Source organism: Lissotriton vulgaris, chromosome 1_1 (genome assembly GCF_964263255.1).
Source record: "Lissotriton vulgaris chromosome 1_1, aLisVul1.2, whole genome shotgun sequence".
NCBI lineage: Eukaryota > Metazoa > Chordata > Amphibia > Caudata > Salamandridae > Lissotriton > Lissotriton vulgaris.
This window is the reverse complement of record NC_141685.1, coordinates 1,684,987,389-1,685,009,740: the sequence shown is the minus strand read 5'-3', so window position 1 is coordinate 1,685,009,740 and position 22,352 is coordinate 1,684,987,389. Positions and strand designations below refer to the sequence as shown.

The 22,352-nt window shown below is 44.8% G+C and overlaps 1 long non-coding RNA gene across 1 annotated transcript in view; it reads left to right on the top strand.

Moving 5' to 3' along the window:
• Window positions 1-21,432: 21,432 nt before the first annotated feature.
• LOC147751055 (uncharacterized) overlaps window positions 21,433-22,352 on the top strand; it is a 95,641-nt gene continuing 94,721 nt past the window's right edge. The window contains exon 1 of the long non-coding RNA XR_015299926.1: window positions 21,433-21,732. This is a non-coding gene — a long non-coding RNA (uncharacterized LOC147751055). The remainder of the gene's footprint in view (window positions 21,733-22,352) is intronic.

Below are 22,352 nucleotides of genomic sequence, written 5' to 3'. Positions count from 1 at the left end.
CTTTCGTATTGAACGGGCAATGGCAATAATACTTTGGAAGGGGAAAGCAGCACTATGGCTGTTTGGACATGATTGTGGAAGAATGTACAGACATTAGAAAGACTGAAGAAATGAAACTCTCAAGGTGATGCAAGAGTGCCTCTCTGAAAATATATGTGGAAGTGGGGAGGGTACAGAGAGGCCTCCAGATAATGATCACACCCACGAATGCGAACCCCCACGCAGACTTACTAAAAGGCAAAACACAATTCCCATAGCACACTTGAAATTCCCCAAATATTGATCAAATATGCAGATATTGAAATATTGGAGTCATTGTTCAAAAGCAAGGAATTGAATGAGTCTATTGATATAGACGAGAATATTGACTAAGTCTCCAAATTCAGAACTAAACTCAAAGAAAGTCTTACTAAATACAAACCAAACATAAAACTAAGAAAAGCAAATAAATTCCAGCGAGATTGACTTGATTCAGCAAGAGGGTAAATCTATACATTTGACAAAAGATTTGATTCAATAAGGAGACAAGAAATACGGGGACGTAAACAAAAACCAGCAGGACCTAACATTCAGTGACCCAAGTTCCGATATAGGTTCAGAGGTAGAGCAGGATGAAATAACAAGAGAAGCCTATTGCCTATATCCAATCGTACATCAGTTATTGATGAATTCTGTTTTTTAAGACTGGACCAGAGAACCGATTACAGACCAGGTTAGGTCAGGGAAAACCAAGAAGAAGAGAAAGCAGAGGAGGAGGGGCCATTTCAAAACCAGATCAGGGAAAGGCACTTGGGAGAACAACCAAAAACAGCCAGAAGTGATTCCCAACTTATGAACAGCAATAAACCTTGCTAATACAACCTTAATAACTGCAGAAATACAGATACTAGAAATGGGGCTTTTGTCCTTTCAGGAACATAATTTCAACTATTCTCAAAGCAGAATTGATCTTTATGAATTTATAAGGAAGCTGAAATTGACCAAATTACATAAGGATAGGAAGGCATGAACAGTAATGAAATTGGCAGTAGTTGAGGAGAAAATTAAAAAACCTCTAACTTGTTAGCCTATGACTATGATCTAATGAAGGATCGATTTCAACTGGAGGGAGAACACAGTGCGACGCCCGGCACAATAGCAATACAACTTGAGAAAGAGCTTTCCACTATTAATACAACTGCAGCGGGAGGCTAGGATTTTAAGCAATAGTCCAGCTATATCCCTAAAACCACTAGAGAAAACATTGATAACTTCTCTGAAGCTATCATAATAGATTAAGAGATATACAATTTCACTCCATCAAAAGAAAAGGGTTCAAAAGTAAGAGAAATATGACATACAGTAAGACTGTGGCTAGACTGAAGAAAATGGACAATGTGGTGGTCAAACCCTCCGACAAGGGGGAAACGTAGTGTTATGGGAAAAACAATTGTACTTACAAGAGGCTTACATACACCAGAATGATGAAGAATGCTACAAGAGGATCGCCATGTCTGAGTACCTGCAGGTCAAAAACAAATTCACGAATAAACTCAATAAGTGGAAGGAGCAAGTCTTACTTAGTTGGGATGAGCATGCTTTTCTTAAACAGAATCATCCAAGGCTGCCTATATTCTGCTTAATTCCTAAGGTTCATTTGAACAAACACTTGCTTCCTGGATGGCCTATTATAGCAGCCCTGGGTAGCTTATTTGAAAGTGGACCAAAATATATTGTTCCTTTTTAAACCCTATAGTTACAACTCTACCATCTCCCATCTTGGACACTACTGACTTCTTGTGCAGAGTCTTTAATATGAGGTGGGAGGACAACATGCTCATGGTGGCCTTGTATGTAACATCATTATACACAAGTATTAGGTATTCTGATGCACTTACTGCAACTAAACACTTCTTAAGAATGAGACCTATCAAGTATCTGCACCATAATATAATGTTACTTACCATGATGGAATGGCGTTTTCTCTAAAAACATGTTTCTGTTTAATGATTAAATCTTTCAGCAACTTAAAGGAAAAGTTATGGGCACCTGCTTCGTCCACAGCTATGCAAATTTGCATATGGGCTGGTGAGAGGAGAAGGTGCTCGGTGGCAATAGTACCGTACATTGGACTAACCACATCACCCTTTGGGTCAGATTCATTGATGGTTTGTTTGAGTTATGTAAGGGTACTAAGACCAAAGCAAGTCAATTCATAGAAGCACTATATAGAAATGATTTGAATTTAAGGTTCACAAGTAAGATCAGTAATACAAAAATGGAGTTCTTAGATGTACTGGTGAAGGTAGAGTGAGACAAACTGGTTACAACGCTATGCGAGAAACTCACTGTGGGCAAAACTATCCTGGAAGCGCTAAACTTCCATCTTGCCCCTCTTATTAAAAGTATTCACTTCGATGAATTCTATAGAGCCAAGAGAGTGCGTAGCATAGAGGAGGAATGCATTAAGGTTGAAGAATAGATTACATTATGCTTCAGACCTAGAGGGTACAAAGAAAGCATTCAGAAAGCATCATGTAAGAGATAGTTCACAAAAACGGAAGGGAGTGTGGGTTCCAAGGAGATTTAAAGACTTGTGAATGTTGAGTCCCCATCCACAAAAAAGAACCCTCAGGTCTGGAATTGGAAGAAACGGTCTAGCTATAGTGGGGTAGCCCTTTAAAAAGACGAAATTCCTCACCTTCTTCATTGGGACTCTCCGTGCGCCATGATGCCCCAGTCTAACCCCGGGCATAGTGGGCATAGCGAGGCAACGCAGAGGGCCACAGAGTTGAGAGCAAACTCTGGGAGCTCCACTAAGCCACCCGCCTCCCACCTGCCCTATTAACAATTGCTTACAACTTAAATAAAATGACTTTAAAGTAAATGAAAATGACTTACCTTGACTGCGGCGTCCCCAGGCTGCCCGCCTCCTCTTCATCGAGTTCTCTGGAAAAACTGTGCACGCGCGCACGCATGCACGCATGCGCATTTCTCACAATAAATTGTTAATAGAGGGTGGGAGGCGGGGGATGGCCAACTCTGCTCCGTCGTGGAGTGTACAGGGATTTGCCTCCTACACGTTCTAACGGAACGCAGGGTAGGTAAATCTCTGCACACTTCACGGCGGAGTGGAGGTCTCCGCCCAGGGTTAGCCTAGTCATGGCACAGGCTACAGAGCTCCGGGATGTTTTGTATGGACAAGGAAATATACAAAATACCACACAATGAGCTCAAGGTCAGTTGGGAAAGCAGTGCAAAGAAAAAATATATGTGGAATTAGAACTAGCTCCAGGGTATGTACTGTCTCCTTATTTGAACGGGCCAGGACTAAAAACTGCTGCAAAAAGTACAGATGATGAACGTAATGCTGAACCAAGCACAGAACTGGGTTGAATTCATAGTTTTTTGGCATGCCACACCATTCCAGTTTGGACCCAGCCATATGGAAATCCGTCTTGACCATGCTCCCTATGGGAGCAGTCCAGCTTGAATTGCCAGCCCAGGTCCACCTTGGACCAGACACAAGCATCCTGGGAATGGTTTTAGGGTATTAACCCTCATCAGCCACGCTAGTTTGAACCTTGTGGTGTAGGGAGCACGGCACACACATCAGGTCATACCCTTCCCACTTAGGGCGACAAATGCAATAAGAATAGATGATGGACTGAATACTGAACCAATCAAACATTGATTTCCAGTCACAGATCTGGGTTAAATCCAACATTTTAGCCCCAACCATTTGGAAATTAGTCTTGACCCTGCTCCCTATGGGAACAATCCAGCCCAAACTGCCAGGCCACGTCTTCCCTGGACCAGAAACAAGCAACCTGGGACCGGTTTTGCGGTATTACCCCTCATCGGCTAGGCTACCTTGAACCTGGTGCCGTAGCTAGCACAGGACCCATGTCTGGGCATAGGCTTGTCATTTAGGGCGATAAATGCAAAAAGAACAGATGATGGATGGAATACTGAACCAATCAAACATTCATCCCAATTCATAGATCTGGGTTACATCAATACTTGTTTGCACTCCATGCCATTCCATTTTAGCCCCAGCCATATGCAAATCAGTCTTGGCCCTGCTCCCTATAGGAACAGTCCAACCCAAATAGCTAGGCCAGGTCTGCCCTGGTCCAGAAACAAGCATCCTGGGACTGGTTTCAGGGTATTAACCCTCATCAGCCAGGCTATTTTGAACCTTATGGCAAAATGACCACAGGACCCACGTCTGGGCACACCCTTCCCACTGAGGGTGACAAATGTAAAAAGAATACATGATGAACAGAATTCTGAACCAATTAAACATTCATTCCCAGTCACAGATATGGGTTAATGCTGTTGTTCTTTTGTTGCACGCCACACCATTCCAGTTTAGACCCAGCCATGTGCAAATCAGTCTTGACCCTGCTCCCCATGGGAACAGTCCAGTCCAAACTGCCAACCCAGGTCCTCCCTGGAACAGAAACAAGCATCTTGGCACCGGTTTTGGGGTATTGCCCCTCATAGGCCAGGCTAGCTTGAACCTGGTGATGTAGTAAGCATGGGACCCACGTCCTCCCACTTAGGGTGACAAATGCAAAAAGAACAGATGATGGACAGAATGCTGAACCAATCAAACATTACATTATTCTGATTTTATTTTTCCTTTTGAACAGTGGGGGGGGTAAATAAGCTGATACCAAAGTAAAGAGTTGCACTGGTCTGCCATCTTGGAACAGTAAAAAATGATAGAAAATGGGGAATACCATTTCAAGATGGTGGCATGCCTGGCCGTCTGCATAAGACAGTTGATGTCCAGTAGCAATGAAGAGAAGCTTTTGGTACTCTACTCAATTAGCATTAGTCTGCAGTTGCAGATGAACTCTTGGAGGATGAACTAAAGAAAATATATCCTGAGGTCGGACTTCTCTGGATGCAGAGTAATGCAGAGTAAGCAGGCCAAATACTGTTACTCAGACTACACAACAGCCCAAAAAACAGTGGCTCTCTACCAGGCAGAGCTAAATATTGGCAACAAAGCTAGTGGCTGAAGAAGGTGGATCCAGTGGCCAGTTTTATGTATGCTTTTCTGAAGGGCTGAACCAATATGTGAATGACGAAAAAACGAAAAAGCAACAGTTCAGATTTGGTACAAGTGTAAGGAGCAACACTGTGGTGAATGAGTGCAAGCTTGACACACACATAGCATGAGTCATACACACAAAACAGGTACAGCACTGGGGAGGAGTACACGCTTTCCTCACACACAGAGAATACATACTGATCTGGATAGCAGAAAATGCAAGTTTCCCTCTCATGCACAGAAAAAGAACAGCCTCTCCAGCATCAGTTCAACCCTGGGTGTAAACACACACACAATGTGCAGCATTTGGCAGCTCTGTAAATTCGCCTCACACACAGCATAAGCACAAGATGGTTAGCAACAGAGCATGTTCATATATCACAAAGGCTTCTGCATCTAAAACCTATTTCAGGTACACAGAATACCCAGTTAGGAATAGACGTGTGAGAGTCAATGAAGGCTCAAGCAGATCCTAAGCTCTGGTTCAACTCATGGTTCAACTCATGGTCCTCTTGAGGCCAAAATGAGCTAAGCTTACATGCGGTTTCTGCCTGCTACCCACGGTCTAACATCATGCACCAACAATGAACAACAGAACAATAACTTTGCTGTAATCAAGAGTGAGAAGGTGATACCAATAAAGTGCTTCAATTGCACAATGTAAAACCAGAAATGTGGGATCAATCTTGGCTTGGCCACTTGACCAAATTTTGTGATTCATGTAAATTATTTTATCTTATCATGGCTCTAAAAAATGTTTTATTCGTTATGAGAAAACCTTGAAATACTTGAGTAAGAGTGCTGTACAAAAATGTCGAGCGTTTGACTTAAAAGTCTATAATGCTGCACTAAGTCAAATAAGAATATAGCCCACAAATAGGGTGTACATGATAACTTACTTGCCTGTTAGTTCACCAATGGTATTATCGTCATCGTGCGGGATGGTGGCATGAATGTTCCAAGTTTGTCTTTAAAAACGATCACTTTCAATAAATGCCTCTGAATGCAGTGATATAATCTGATGTACTAAGGTGAAATGCTTGTTAAAGAAATTTGCTTTTTCTATTTCGAAGACTACTATATTTTTACGTAATATTTGTTCCACGATTTCCATGGCAAATGCTCCCATTGCTCAGCTCGTGCCTGGGCTCTTAGACCCCAGATAGGCTCATAGAGTCAAGATAGACCCTTGACTCAGCTCTCCCTGTTAATTGTTTGGCTCTCTCACCTCTACTACAACAGTATGTATAACAGTATCTCGCTCTGAGGAGCCACGTCTTGTTTTCTGAGATTCTTGATGGTTTCCAAGGGTGTCAGAAGGATACATTTTCATATTGCTAGTTTCAATAAGGAAGAATCGTGCATTAATGACCCCAATGGGGCGTAGCTACTAGTGGTGCCGCTGGTGCAATGAACAAGGGCCCAGAGTTTGGAGGGAGCCCAACTGCATCCTGGAGTTCCACACCCATTGAGTATGGTACTTGTGTAGTATGTAGCTGGTGTTGCATTTAGGAGTACACGGTCACAAATATATTACTAAAGCATGGAGTGGTAGAACACTGTCATTCACATACAGCACATTTTTCATTGAAATTACCTCTACATTTGCACATAAAATGTTAATGATAATACTGTATAGCCCACAAAAGATAATGTGCAGAAATTGGGATTTAGTGGATATGTGTCATTTATACTTCACAAGGTAAAGTGTCTTGTTTGTTTTTAATCCTATTACAATGGTTGTTTCAATCACAATTCATAATTAGAGAAGTGTTTAATTTGTGCTTTCCTAGGTGTTTATTTATTTTGAAATCTTTGTACAGTTCATTTATATGTATTTACATTTTGTGTGTGATGGAATACTGGAAAAATCAAACATTCACCCCAAGTCACAGATCAGGGTTTAATCCAGTGTTATTTTCACTCACCACACTTTCCAGTTTGGACCTAGCCATATGCAAATCAGTCTTGATCCTGCTCACCATATGAACACTCCTTGGACCGGAAACAAGGATTTCCTTATTTTCTCTATTGCAGTCAATGGTCCGGCGGGGCTGAACATAACAGGGGGAGGAGTGGTTTGCACTCCCTAAGTGCTCATGACTGTTTGTCCGTTCCCCACCAGGTTGCATTACACAGCCTGGTGAGGAACATGCACAGGCTCCCCATCCCCGTCGAAGCACATGGCACGCAGACCAAACACAGGGCTGCATTGCCTGGGTGCCCGTGCGCTACCTGCTGATGTCAGGGACTGTACAGGAAAAAGGAAGAGGACATGGACAGAAACAGAGGGGAGGCAGTGGCCGGCCGTTCCAGGAAAGTCCCCATTTTTTCCCATTCAAATAACCGCCCACCCGCCCCTCTACCCTAGTTCGGTAGCTTCCTCTGCTGCATCAGTGTGAGGCTTTAGGGTTGTATTGTCATTGTGTAGCAGGCCTGGGACAATCCAGGTGAAGCTACAGAAGTAGGCGGACAAAGGGTGGAAGGGAGAAAGCAAAGGCAGGTTATGCAGTGGCAGAGGTTAGTGTGGCCTCATAAGAGCACGCACAGTGTCTGATTAGCCTAGGAGGGATGTGAAGTGGAAGAGAATTTGGAGCGAGGAGTGGCAAAGGTTAGAATCAACTTGAGAAGATGACATGCTCATTATGAAGGTACAAGCAAGCTCTCCAGTGAGATTGCACCATGAAAAATGCTGCATGACTGAGAAAAAACTCAACCAGACAGAGCCTGACTTGGTGATGACAGCATTGACACAAGTCACTGGTGCCTTCCTGCTAGGTTCACACTTGGGTCCTAAATCACTTTGCTGTTTTACAACCCGGGGTCAGTCAGTCAGTCAGTCATTAAACCTTTATTTGGATTGTTACAACCATAAAAGTATTCACTATACATGTATAAAACTTTATAAAAACACAGAGTATAAAACATTTGGAAAATTGCAATTCAGTCTTTTCCCAGAGGACAACCCCAACAACTTGTTAATAAACAGTATCCTCCTAGGTTGTGAAAATCACAAGGGTAAACATGAATAAACATATGTAACCAGGCCTTCCAAACTCAATACATACATTAGGTGCAATCTTGTTAACATACGCCTATACCTCTGTACTCTGGAGAAACCCCCTAACTCTACTCATGTATTTCCCCAAAGCGCAGGCTATATCCAGATTTATCATCATCATTGGGGCCGATACCTCTCAAAGCACTGGAGTGCTCAGAACAACAATGTTTTTATGCATAAAGACATTTCTATCATGAATTGCCTTTAGTGTGATGTCAGTGATTGTTTGTTCAATTGGTAGGTCTTACCACGAATCTCCTGTCTTTTATTTTCATGTTTTTTTATTCATTAGGCGGAATGAGCTACACCGATAGTGAAATGAGCCCAGGACACGCCGAGCAGCGATTAAAATTACTGCTATAAATATCGGTAGCTTTTGCAGGGAGCAGGATTTATCACTGCGTCACTTAATTGGCACAGTGACATTTGGAATGACTAACAATTGCTGAGTAACAACATATCCTTATGTATTGGACAATATAATGAAAATATAACAAAGCGCGACGTGACTTTATGTTAGTGTTTGCAATACTGTGATGTATGTGCACGAGGCTCCCAGAATGTTACGATTTGCAGTGCCATATGTTGAAATAAAATATAATAAAGCTATGCTTCTGTGATCTTTAGCATGCTATATTCCCAGAAACTACACATACTATAATGTTTTAGAATCACATCATCAGTATATCTTTCCTTTCCTGTTCGCAGTGATAACTGTGATGGACTTGACTCTTTAAGGGCCATTATTGCTGCATTAGCGGGACTTTTTCCCGCTAATGCAGCGATAATTTCATCGCCCTATTACCAAGCTGTCGCTAACACCAGTTAGCGACAGCTTGTAGGTGATAGAGGGCATTTAGGGGCCCACTTTGCATGTCAGCGATAATTATCGCTAATGACATGCAAAGTGGGTGTGCCAATATGTTAGCGACTGAAAACAGTCGCTAACATCGCTATCTCCGATTACCAACTTTTGGAAATATTCGCGCTAAGCGCGAATATCTCCAAAAGCTAACGCCTGCCCTGAGCAGTTCTTAGCCATGTTATCCAATGGTAGGTGGATAACATGGCTAAGAGCATTAGCTCGGTAATGCATGAATATCTCTGACTTTTCAGCAATATTCATGCATTTCGGCCGATTTTTATCGCTTAGGAGATAAACCTTGATAAGAACAAGGCTCCTAAGCGATAAAAATAGGCGAAGCACAGCGATACAATTATTGCCGCTAACCAAGCATAGCGATAATTATCGCTTATGCTTAGTAATATGCCCCTATGTATGGTAGCTGTTGCAATATAGGGTGACACCTTCTCAGACTTAAAACCGTGACAAACACAAATATGGAAGTAGGACTGCAAACCATGGGTACAGAGGAAGGACTATAATAGCATTGCTAACCCAATACAAAATGAACTATTTAATAACGCTGTGCCTCCAAGACATGGCTTTTTACCAAGATAGTCCACTTTAAAACAAACGAGAACCTACTTGAGTATAACTTTTAATAGTCACACGGGGGAAAAATGGAAAAATGCCTATTTGGCAGTCAATCTTTTTATATTTGTAAATTGCAGCACACACACAAGACAGGAACTGGTTGAGTGGCGATAGTTGTGAGTCCAGATAACGGTTTATGCTGACAAGAGAGGTAGAGAATTGGGATTAAGGAGAATCCCCCCCCACTCCCCCAAATAAAAAAGGCAGTTAGAGAAAGTGAGCCCTAGCCAGGCAGAGGGGTGAGGCAGGGAGAGAAGTTTAGAAAGATGCTAAATGGAGAGAGTGTGAGGAAGTAGAGAGAGGGAGAAAGTGAGAGGAGCCATAGAAATGCGGGTCAGGTAAACAGAGCGGAGAGAATGAGAGAGCAGTGAAGGGCAGAAAGAGAGATGAGGCATATAGACAAAACGTGAAAATGAGACGCAAAGGCAATGCAGAGAAAGAAAAAGTGACGAGACTGATACAAAGATGTGAAGTCGATTTAAACATGAAGAGAGAGAGGGTGACACCGAAAGAATGATGAGGTAAAGAGAGGTAGATAGAAATGAGGTCGGAAACAGTATAAAGAGAGGTGTAAAGAGAGAGCTGGAGCAGAAAGGCTGAGTTGAAATCCAGAAGGATGTTCAAAGCCAAATAAGAGAGACAATGGGGGTAATGATAGATGCAGAAAAAGAGGAAGCAACGCAAAAAATGAGAAAGCACAGAGAAACGGTGATAATGCGAAAGGACCAAAGTAAGGAGAAAGTCGATCTAGAGGAAAAAGAAAGAGCGTGAAGAGAGGTAGAGTTTGAGGTAGTGTATGACTATTGATGTAAATCAGGTTGTGAGAGAGATGCGTTACTACGAAAGACGTGAGAATGGGAGAGAAATGAGGTAGACAGAGGAGTGGTGATGTAGAGGAAGGTAGTGAGCGTGATATTAGCTGAATGGAAATGTGCTTGTTCACCTACCATAACTTTAAAAACTGAGACACATTTAATTTGTGGAAAAGTGTCATGATTCCAAAGAAGATGTACAGGTGTCCAATAGACAAACCAGTTTTCTGCTGGATTGACCCACTTTTTAGTATCTGTCCCATATCCTACACTTATCTGCTGTAAGACACCAAGGGGCATATTCTCAAGGACTTATGGCCGAGTTATCGGCACTTTAGCGCAGCCAAAGTGGTGATTAATGTATTGCTCTATTCTCAAGCTGATGCAAAAAGCTGATATCGCCAGTTTCCCTGCGAGAGCAGCCACAAAAAACATCCAGTGCAAAAAGATGCGACAACACCACTTCCCAACGACCAGCCAGATCGGCAATGAGATCCCAAAACAGGCAATAAGGCGCATTGACAGCAGGGATTTAACACCTGCCTTTTACTGGTGTTAAGCAGGACGACTACCTGCAGTATAAAAGGAAGCCCAGCCCAGAGCCACATCTGAAGACCAACAGATGCCATGGAGCCAATGATCATGTAGCATGGAGACCCAAGAGGGCCACAACACCCACCGCCACCATCCCCAGGACCACCCCGCAATACCACAGAGGCAGCACAGAACAGTACAGAACAGTAATTGATGTTGTTCGATCACCTACGTTATCAGGATCCTGTTTTCCTGCGGACTGAACCACGTCTTCCTGTCCTTGCCCTTCCCTGACCCCGAGGTCCCAGGCTGGTCCTCCGTGGTTGTGGGGTTCTGGTTGTCCTCTGTATTTGCTCTGGCTACCTTCATTATGCTGCGCAGTTGTTCTGATTTTGTTTGTGGTTTTTTTTCTGCTTTTATGGTGATTTTTCCCGCATGACGTGTGTGAATTGCAGGCCTGGCTAAGATTATCGCTGATTTTTTTAGCTCGGTCGAGCCCATTGCAACTTTTTCACGTTGGGGTTTAGATTTTTATCGCCGTCCTGGTGACTTTATCGCGGACATTTGACGCGGTATTGGGAAACTATTGCATGTTACGGCTGTGTTGTGAATAGGACGTTAACTTAGAGTTGTTTTCCCATGATAGACGGCGATATGAAGCAATGTGCTAACCGATTTTGGCGATGATTATCGCCCGTTCTTGAGAATTTCCCCCCATATTTCCTGCTTTTACACCCATCAGAGTAAACATCGGAGAAATACCAGGATGTGAGACAAATAGGTTCATAATGGGATGTTCCTCTCAAGGGCCAGCACTCAGTGGAAGGGAGCTGTGCAGAGGATCCTGTGAGGTGCATATATCTTCAACATGGTTGCAGTGAACCAGGGCTGAAAGAGGCAACAACTCCTAAATTAGCCTGATTGAGATAAGTCCACCCACGTATTAAATAGCCTGAGACCTCGGGATAAGCAGAGTAATACATTTCACTCATTTTCATGTGTGTAAAAAGGAGGGATATTGGCAGGAATCTTGCAATACATTTACACTACTTTGTAATGAGTTTGGAAGTCTGATATTGTTGCACATCTTTATTGTAATAATGATGTAAGAATAAAACCATAACGTGAGACTAAATGATGTGTTATGGTTCTTCCCATGGCAGATTTCAAACTGGTGCCACCGACTGAAACCTGACACTGAACTGTAGTCAATGTACCTCAGGCTGTCCACCCTTTTAAGAGAAGATGTTCCAATGTACACATTTTTCCTGCTCGGGACTTCAAAGCAAAGATCTGGTGGCCCCAGATAGGACGCACCGAGCAAAACGTTATGTTGCAATATTAACTGTGATCATGGGAGTGCATGGGCAATATAAATGCTTCACAAACGCTACCAGTGCACCTGTTGTTAGGTTTCTGATATGATCTATGCATATTCTGTTTATGTTTCAGCCAGCTATTGCTTTTCATATATTCCTTATGTTCATCTATTTAAGTGCACATTTCTCAGTTATGAACACGTCTTGGATTTTGTATTATTTGCCCATGGATACCATATCAAATGTGCTTTATTTTAGCATCAATTATAGTTTACATAATTTATATTGGATCATAGAGTTGCATGAATGTACAACAAGACGAATATGTTAATTCTTGCATTTAACATCATTCATTTTGAGGACAACACTTTTCAAAATAATCAGAAAAGTATATTTCAGCTGGGTATAGAAAAGTATTAGGCCGAAAGGAGGATGTTTAGTTCCTGGGAGATCAGATGAATGCAAAGGAAAGTTGGAAACATCTTTTGTAAAGGCCATAGACATGCTCCTCGCAGCCAGTGTTTCCTTATGTGATAGCCGGAGACTCAACAACTTACAAGCGTGTTGTTCAAGCTAAGGTATGCGGCTGAGAAGCCACCTTAGAAACTCCTATAGGTGCCTTTTGGAGCCAAACAGTTTAGATAGGGGCAAGAAGGAAGGTGTTGGAGAACAAAGACTTAACTCCACATTTTTCTTGCAAGAATATTAAATTCTACTACAACATTACTGTTACATTTTACATTTCCTTTTTTTTTAAATTTATTTTTATTGTTGCTATCACATGGTACAGAGTAACGGTGAGTCGTTCTTCAGAGCAGCGTCAACATTCAGCTGCCTACAATCAATAGAGCAACTTTTTACATTTTACCCCCCCAACTTTAAACTTGCTACTTCAAGGGTCAAAGTTCACGATCCGTGACAGGAATCTATTGTAACATTGGTGCGTCTAGAGGCATCTAGCAGCCTTTTAAGCAGTCACTGATAATAACACTCTCGCCTGCACTTACAGTTCCCAGGGCCTCGCGTCGTGTGCTGCTTCTGATTCCTACTCCTCGCTCCCTCCCACTACTACATATCCTCATCATCCCCTGAGCTGTCCCCATCTTCCTCTTCAGGCAGAGGCTCACAAATGTCCCCTCTGTAAGTGTTCCAGGGTGTCCAAATTTTGTTCCATTTGCGTGGATTAAGTCTCTGTTGGTACACTGCCCTCTCTGTCACCATAAGCATGTCCATGTTTCTGCACCACTGCGCCAGTGTCGGTGTCTCCAGTGCCCCCCAATTTTTCGCGATATCCCGCTTTGCCAGCATCACACCAATGATCACCCATCTTTTCGCATGCAGTGACAAGTCTGTTGGGCCCCATACATTTAAGAGGCAAACTCTAGGGTCAGGCGTGAACGGGTTCTGGAGGGTCTGGCTGATCGTGCGTGTGACACGCCTCCAGTAGTCTTGTATATTAGGACAGGTCCATACAGTGCGGAACAGTGTACCCTCCTCCCCACAATTCCTCAGGCAATATGGGTGTTCTGCCCTGTGTATTTTATATAGTGTCGTGCGGGTGTAGTAAACCCTATGTAATACTTTGAATTGGACCAATCTGAATCGGGTGGAAATACCTGCCTCCCTGGGTGATGCCAGAGCTGCGTTCCAGTCTGCCTCATCCAGGTCCCCTATCTCGTCTTCCCAATATTCCTTCAGCTTCCCTAGTGGATCCGGTAGGTTGTTCAGTAGTTTGCGGTAAGTGAGGGAGGTTGCACTTGACTCCATGTAGTCCGTAAGCAGTCGGTCCTCTAACGGAGCCGATTCCGGAACTGTCACACCTGGCTCCAACACAGACATGAGTGCGTGCCTAATTTGTATGTATCTGTATGTTTCAGTCACCCCAAGGTCGTACTGCTCCCTCAGGGTCGCAAAGGAGAGCACGCCCTCTCTTGTCCATAGGTCACCCACCGTGGAGATCCCGATGTTATCCCATTGATCAAACCCTTTAGAACTGCGCAGGTTACCGAGGGCCTTGGCATCCCATAGTGGTGTGAGTTTAGTGATCACTCCCTCCCATGCCAGCCGCCTCTGAGCTTTGTGCCATATAGATACAGTGTGTCTGGTAGGTCCTACCAACTTCCTCACCATTCCTTTGTTGTAGAGTGGGGCCAGAAGGGTGGTTGCGCCCAGTTGGTGTCTATCCGTCATGTAAGCCGGGTCGTCCTGTGCTGCGTGGACCCACTGGTTGATCACCTTAAGGTGAGCTGCCCAATAGTACAGTTCAAGGTTGGGGAGGGCTATCCCCCCACTGTACCAGTCTCTAGTTAATTTCAACTGCGCAACCCTGGCCGGTTTGCCTCCCCACAGGAGACCTGACAATTGCGCCGACACGTGGCGGAAGAATGATACGGGGACCATCGCCGGCGTGTTTTCCAGTACATATAGGAAGCGAGGCAGCGCCATCATCTTAAAGAGCGCCGCCCTACCTAGAAGTGTCAAGGGGAGATTCTTCCAGAGGCGCACGTCTGCCTTCAGCCTGTCCAGCTGGGGCTTAAGGTTCAGGTCAAGGAAGGTTGTGTGTTCCCTTGTAATTTGGATCCCTAGGTACTTAAAGGAGATGGGTTCTACGAGCAATTGGCAATCCGTAGGTAAGACCGGAAGGTCGCCCTGCACCATATAAATTATGGAATTGGACCAGTTAAGTTTATAGCCTGAAGCTGCACCGTGGCTCTCGCACAGTGCCAGTAAGACCGGGATACCGTTCGTGAGGTCCATGAGGTAGACGAGCATGTCGTCGGCATACAGGGAAACCCTATCTTCCCATCCACCTCCCCACTGTATGCCTTTCAGCAGCTGGGTGGTTCTGATAATCGTGGCCAGGGGTTCCAGCACTAAGGCGAATAGCAGCGGCGAGAGCGGGCACCCTTGTCTCGTGCCCCTTTCCAGCGGAAGCTCCCTTGAGATGTGTCCGTTCGCGGTCACCCTTGCCACGGGTTCGGTGTACAGTAGTCTGACCCATGATATGAATTTCGAGCCAATACCCATGTGTTCCAGGACCGCAAAGAGATAGCGCCACTCCACCATGTCAAACGCCATTTTGGCATCCAGTGACAGCACCGCTGCCGGCTCCTCCAACTGTGGGGCTCGGGCTAGTACCCCGTGCAGCCGTCGCAAATTCAGCGCCGTACTCCGGTGTGGCATAAAGCCCGACTGGTCCGGGTGTATCAGGTGCGCCAGATGGGGCAGTAGCCTGGTGGCCAACAGTTTTGCCAGAATTTTACTCTCGGCGTTGAGGAGGGAGATCGGGCGGTATGATCCGCACTCTTCAGGGGGTTTGCCGGGCTTAGGTATTGCGATGATTGTGGCCGTGCGCTGATCAGGAGGCAGTCGCCCCTGTTCCCAACATTCCCGGAACATATGGAGCAATGGTGTGGATAGCGTTTCGGACATGAGTTTGTACTATTCTATCGGCACACCATTGGGGCCTAGCGCTTTCCCTGGGTGTAATGCTGCTATGGCTATCTGTATTTCTTCAGCCGTCAGGTCGGAGTCAAGCTTGTCCCGTTGGTCTGGTGGGAGAGTGCGGGTAGGCACTCCTATGAGAGAGCCCTCCGCCATCTCTCGTGTGACCTCATACTCAGGGGAGTATATGGAGTGAAAATGGTCTGCCAGGAGTTCTACTATTCGCGCCGGACTGGTATGTATCTCACCACTAGGGTCCTTTAGTTGCAGTATGGCCCTCTGGCCTCCCCGTGTCTTCTCCAACCACGCCAGGAGCTTCCCTGCTTTATCTCCTATGTCATATACCCTACTCGTAGTTGCTGACATATTGTCCCTCACCCTGCGGCGTAGAAGGTCGGTGTGACGCTGCTGGCACAGTCGGAGCGTGTGTTGGGTGTCCCCAGTCGGGTTCCCCTCGTGGTCCTGTGTTGCCTTGTCAAGTTGTTCCTCTAGATCTATCAGTTCCTGACGCTGTGTGCGCTTGTGCTGTGTGATTACTGAGATCGCCTGCCCGCGAAGAACCGTTTTGTAGGCCTCCCACAGGATTGTATGTGACGCCACCGATCCTGCATTTTCGGTGAGGTAAGATCGCGTACCTCTCTTCAAAGCCCTGGCTATGCCCGGTTCCCTGAGGTAACCCGGGTAGATAGGGTAAACTCGTCTATGGGTTCGTTCCTGACTGGACAGAGTCAGTGTCAGCGGGGAGTGATCGGAGACCCCTCGCGGTCTGATCTGAGAGTCAGTGAAATTGAGGAGACCCCCCCCCAACGTTAGGAAATAGTCAATCCGCGATAGGCTGTCGTGAACTGCCGAGTAATATGTGTACTGCCGGTCTTCTGGGTGGAACCGCCTCCATATATCTACTAAACCCTGCGCTTCCATGAAGTCATGTAATCTGGAGGGCCCCGGTGTTTGTGTACGCACTGGGTGGCGGTCTAGGGAGTCGTGTGCCACTGCATTGAAATCACCTCCCACGATAAGATCCCCTTCTGGAAGGTCTAACAAAAATTTCCCCAGTTCCGGGAGAGCTATGGTGTGCAGTGCCGGCGGGATGTACACCGAGACCACGTTAAGCGGCTTTCCCTCCCACTGCCCATGTATCGCCGCGAAGCGCCCCTGAGTGTCAACGTTAACTGATTGGGTTATGAACCTGGACGAGCGATGCATTAATATCCCTGTGCCCCAGGACCCTCTCGTAAACTCAGAGTGGACCACCATGCTGTAGCCTTTCCTATCTAGGGCCCGTGTGGCTGTGCCGGTGAGGTGTGTTTCCTGTAGTAGGACCAGGGCGGGAGTCAACCTTTTTATACTCTGCAGGACCAGCCCCCGTTTAATTTTGTCTCCCAGACCCCTCACGTTCCAGGACATGAGGGTTAACGGGGATGCCTGCCCTATATTAGTGCCCTCCCCCATCATGTTTGGGTGTGCGGATGGAAAATTTGCACGCGTGGAGGACCAGGAAGCCTGTGAAGTGAGCCTGTGCGCTGTAACGCGACATTACCATTCTACGCTCGTGTGCCCCATCGTAGCTGTCTTGACCCTGTGTACAAACTAAGAACCAAAACCCCATCCTACCCCCAACTCCCCCCCTCCCTGCCCCCCTGCTCAACGGACTCAAAACTGCCCGCCCCCCCAACTCAGCAGAGTGCCTGATCCCAACCCATAACATAGTACTTGCTCGCTGGGGTGAAGGACTCTCCGTGGTCAGCGGCCCCCTTCCTCAGCTGCGGAGGCCCCTCCGCCCAGTGTCCAAGGCGGCCCTGCCGGTCGTCGTCGTCATCAGTTCAACCAGACATTAGCAGTGACTCATTGTTCTCCGTCGGCACTGTCCTCATGATGTTCAGCCAAAGGGGAATGTATCTCTGCATCCTCGTCGTTGGCTTGGGAGCCCTGTCGGGATCCAGCAGTACGGTGTTTGTCCTGCCTGTTGGAGCGACGAGGGAGGCCCGCCGTCCTCCATCCCTCTAGCCAGTCCTGCGCCACCTCCGGGGAATCAAAAAACCAAGTTTTGTTGTCTGCCACGACCCGAAGCTTGGCCGGAAAAAGCATTGAATACGGGATTTCCCTGGCTCTCAGTTCTTTTTTGACTTCGAAAAAGGTTCTCCTCCTCCGTGCAACCTCGGCTGTGTAGTCCGGAAAGAATGCCAGTGTAGCATTTTGGATCTTAATAGGGGGCAAGTTCCTTGCCGCCTGTAGGATGGCGTCCCGATCCCTGAAATTGAAGAGCCTCGCTATGATCGGTCTGGGGTTAGCGCCCGTCTTATGGCGTCCCCCCGGGACCCGGTGCGCCCTTTCCACTGTGAAGAAGGCGGAGAGTCCTTTGGGCTTTAGGGTCTCCTTGATTAGGTTCTCCACATATAGGTCCATCGCCCTCGTGTCTTCCGATTCCGGCACACCTATTATACGGATGTTGTTCCGCCTCGAGCGCCCTTCCTGGTCATCGAGCTTGTCGCGCAGTTCCTTATTTTCTTTTGAGATGCGCTCCATACTAATCTGCAGCTCCGACACGTCTTCAACCAAGGATTTGGTCACCACCTCCATATTTTACATTTCCTTTTAATATTTAGTTCATTAAGTACTATCATTGCCACTATTTTATTCATTTATATAGTTACAAATGCACACTTTTTTGCAATAGGATAGGACTTCAATATTAATGATATCATTAAAAGGTATTCCTAGTGGGAAATTTTGAGCGTGTCTGTTCATGATCAAAACAGGTATGAACCTATTAACAACAAATACTGCCATGAGTCTCCCAGGACAGCTCGTTACAGAGAACACACCATCTACATGTAATACACAGATGGTTCGTGGGCTACAGTTCATCAGCTTTCCTCTCTCCAGTTGGTAAGTTGGCATTTAGCCTGTGCTTTTGCCAGAGGATGTGGAAAACATAATCTCAGTCTGCATTTTGCTCAGAAAAGCAAAAACACCGATCAGGGACCTGATACAACTTGACTTCTCTGACACAGCAATCATTGGGACCATGCCTGGGTATACCCATCACAATATGTGCACCTCAGTGATAAGGCCCAACAAGTCAGAAACTGGTCTGGGCTGCTTTTTTACCACTAAGAAGGAATGTGACCTTGCAGTACAGGCTGGATTGTTCTTACTTGCGCCGGATTTGCACAAGATTAGTATTTGTTTTTGGTGGTACAGTGCGCAAAAAAACTTGACTGCTACCCTCAGTAATTACCAGCAGCTGAGAATAATTCAAGCATTCCACCCATCACTTTTTGGTTTTCCGTTCAGGCAATCAAACCTAAAAACGTCTTCATAGAGTACACACATGAGGCCCCACAAGTAGATTTAGGTCCAGCAGGTCCCATAAAACTTTATGACTTGTTTGCTCATCAGAATGCATTTATCTTTGATTCAAGCACTGATAAATATATATTTGAATTCTGATGTGAGTTTAATGTCTCTCAAAAAGCTACCGAATACAAATAAAAACCGGGAAACACCAATGGGTTGATTCAACAAACCACTGCAAAATCACAGGTATTATGTATGCATCCACAAAGATTAATTCTAAAAAAGTTCTATGTTGCACAATCTCACTTTTGTGGATTTGTCCGCATTACAGGAAAGAAGGAAGTGGTATAGTTTGTGCCCTAACATTCTGAATGCACTTCAGGATGCTCACATTTAACATACAGATGTATACATTTCACTATGGTTACTTGTGATCATTTTAGACAGAAAGTATTTCAGACATTTGAAACTGTTCAAACAAATAAAAACTCACTGGAATTTATAGGTGACCCTTTTAAGGCTCATTCTACAGATTATATTTAAAAAATGAACCTGCCGGAAGACCTGCTACTTTCACCTCCACGTGGTCATGAGGATTTTTTCAGCTTTACGCACTGAAATAGATGTAGGCACTCCAAAATAGGGAGAAGAGCATGAGACTTTCAAATGAAGAAAGCAATTAAGAACGGTGGAGATCAATTTGCTAGCTTCACATCTGCAACTGCTGTAGTTGCACAATAGTGTCGACATCAGTAGCTTAACAAAACATTATAATAAGGAAATAGATCAATACTGTCAGGTTCCCCTCTTCAACCTCAGAGAGCCAACCCCTCTCCATGTTCCACATGGCCCACACACTAATTATTCATCTATTTTTTCAGAGTTTGGAAGAACCTTCTTTTTGAGGATTTTGCTTCAACAAATCAGATACTAAGTGTTTGGGAACCTCTGCTTTGGACACAGTTGGTTATAACAGTCTTTATTGTTTTGTGTAGCCTGAAGACTGCAACCAGATCGTGACAATGACAACAATTGTAAAAAAGGTCTCTTTCAGCCACGTTGGGCAGAATAGAATCTATTACCCCACTTTTGCCGCTTTGTATGCTTTCTGAGGTACTACACCGTCGGCCAAGTAGCACACTTGTTGCATTGCCTGCACCGTTGACTAGGATTACTAGGTAGTGTTCGCTCAGCAGGGCCAGACTGGCTTTAGCGGGCAACGGGCACTTTCCCGGTGGGCCGTAAGGGTGGGGTCCAGTTATGGACCATTGGGGGTCAGTTTTATTTCTGGAGACCCGTTTTGCAGCAGTGCTGCAATATCAGGCCCCTGTAACAAAAGCAGGAGTGATGGAGCGAAAGCATTGCTTCTAACTAGCACCCCCCCATGCTACCGGGGCATGTCAAGCATCTTGGCAGGGCTGGTTGCTGTTCCCACTCCAGCTGTGTCTCTCAACCCGCAACTTGCTGTCAAGGAGTGTACTGACCGCGTCTCATAAAAACAGGTAAGAAGTGCAGGAAAATGTATATGAGAGTTGACCCTTTAGGAGCTGAGGCAGGATAATACAAGACGCAACCCCTAATAAACATAAATGAAGCCTGAGATTTACATGGAGGTTGGCCACAACATAGAAGTGTACTGTTAGAGGGTGTCTTTTAACCCACAGGAATTAACACTAAATGTGTTATCTGAAATAACAAGATACACTTCTGAAAAGCAGGAATCGAGTCAGAAGTGGCACTTTATTAAAAACAAACAAGTGTCAAAGACACATCATTAATCAAGAACAAAACAATGTAATCTAACAACTATTATATCATGGCAAGTCAAACAGAGAGTGAGAGAGAGAGAGAGAGAGAGAGAGAGAGAGAGAGAAAGAAATTGAATATCAAAATACAATGAGGCAGTATAACCTTATCTAATGCTAAATAAATCAGCTAGCTGGGAGCCCCTTGTCATGTATTACACCGTGTGAGGTGATCAATGAGGTGGTCAGTGGACGGTCTTTTTATACTGTTTTAATGAGGAACTGGTGACAGCTAAATCTAAACATTAGCAGGTGCTTGACTGCAGAACATAACAAAAGCTGGACATTTATCAAAAACAATTTGTGTCACTCCTTGAAAAATGTAAGAAGCAGAAGTTACTTATAAAGTACATTGTTCATCAAAAGGTTATTGTTGATTTTGAGCCGTACCACTGTCTTAGGTTCCAAAGCTAGCAAAATAAAAGGAGGGAAGTTGCGGAATGTTATGGTTAGCCCACAGACCTACTCTTAGCCCATCTTGTTCTTCTAGATGACAGATGCATCCTGCTGTTTCTTCATCAACTCGATGTACAGTAAGATGTGCACGCAGAGGACAGGGGCACTGGGACTTGTTTATCAGAAAGGCAGTGGCCTGAGGTTAGTGGCCTTCACAGGAGAGATACACCTAAAGTTACAGAAGGACACAAGGCCTTCTGTCTCAGTAAATGCTCAAGGCAGTGTAGACAATTTAGCTTAACCCTGTCTATGGGCTGGCAGGGACATTCAAAACTCTCGTGCTTCAGATGTGGACAGAATGGACCTGGGGCACTATGGTAATACAAGATCCTGCTTCAGTACCATGGAAATCATTTACTGCCATGTTCCTGGTGCAGCACTCTTCAGTTACTACAGAGCCCACTCCCATTGGCGCCACCTGGATTGCCGCACTTCCAAGACCCCAATGAAGAATTTCAAGTAAGTGCAGCACAGAAATACTACTTTGGGTGAGATGGGGGGAGCCCTGAGTTTATTTTTAAAAAACTCTGTGTGACTTTCACTGTAGTAAATGACTGATGTACTGTGTGTGTTAGTGAACTTCCTACAGTTGTTCTGAATATCACCAAGGCAAGCCCCCCTAAGGCAAGTTGTTGTAACAACTTGGTTGTAATTGAAATGCGTGGTTCAGACACTTTTGTTGTTCCGCCTGCGTTGTTAAGGTATGCGTGGGAAAAGAAAGCATGGTTGTGTCATACAACCCTAATGATTGCCCTATATGACCAATGACTTGATACACGATCTATGGCTGCATAGCATGAATCAGTTATGTATTATTACATTCATTCTGAAATTGTTTGCTAATCCATAATAATTTTAAATCCCTGGCCTACAAAATATATTAAATTAATTTATCAAAATTATTTGTCTATGCTAATATCTAGCAATATAATATGAAAACTTCTATTGTGCCTTGAAACTTGCTTAGCCTGTTTACCATATTTCTCATTTCATGTTAGGGAAGTGAGTAACAAAGACTCGTGTTTTTGGAGTAAACAGGTTAAAACACTTGAAGGAGACTGTTTGGATTCTAGGAGTCA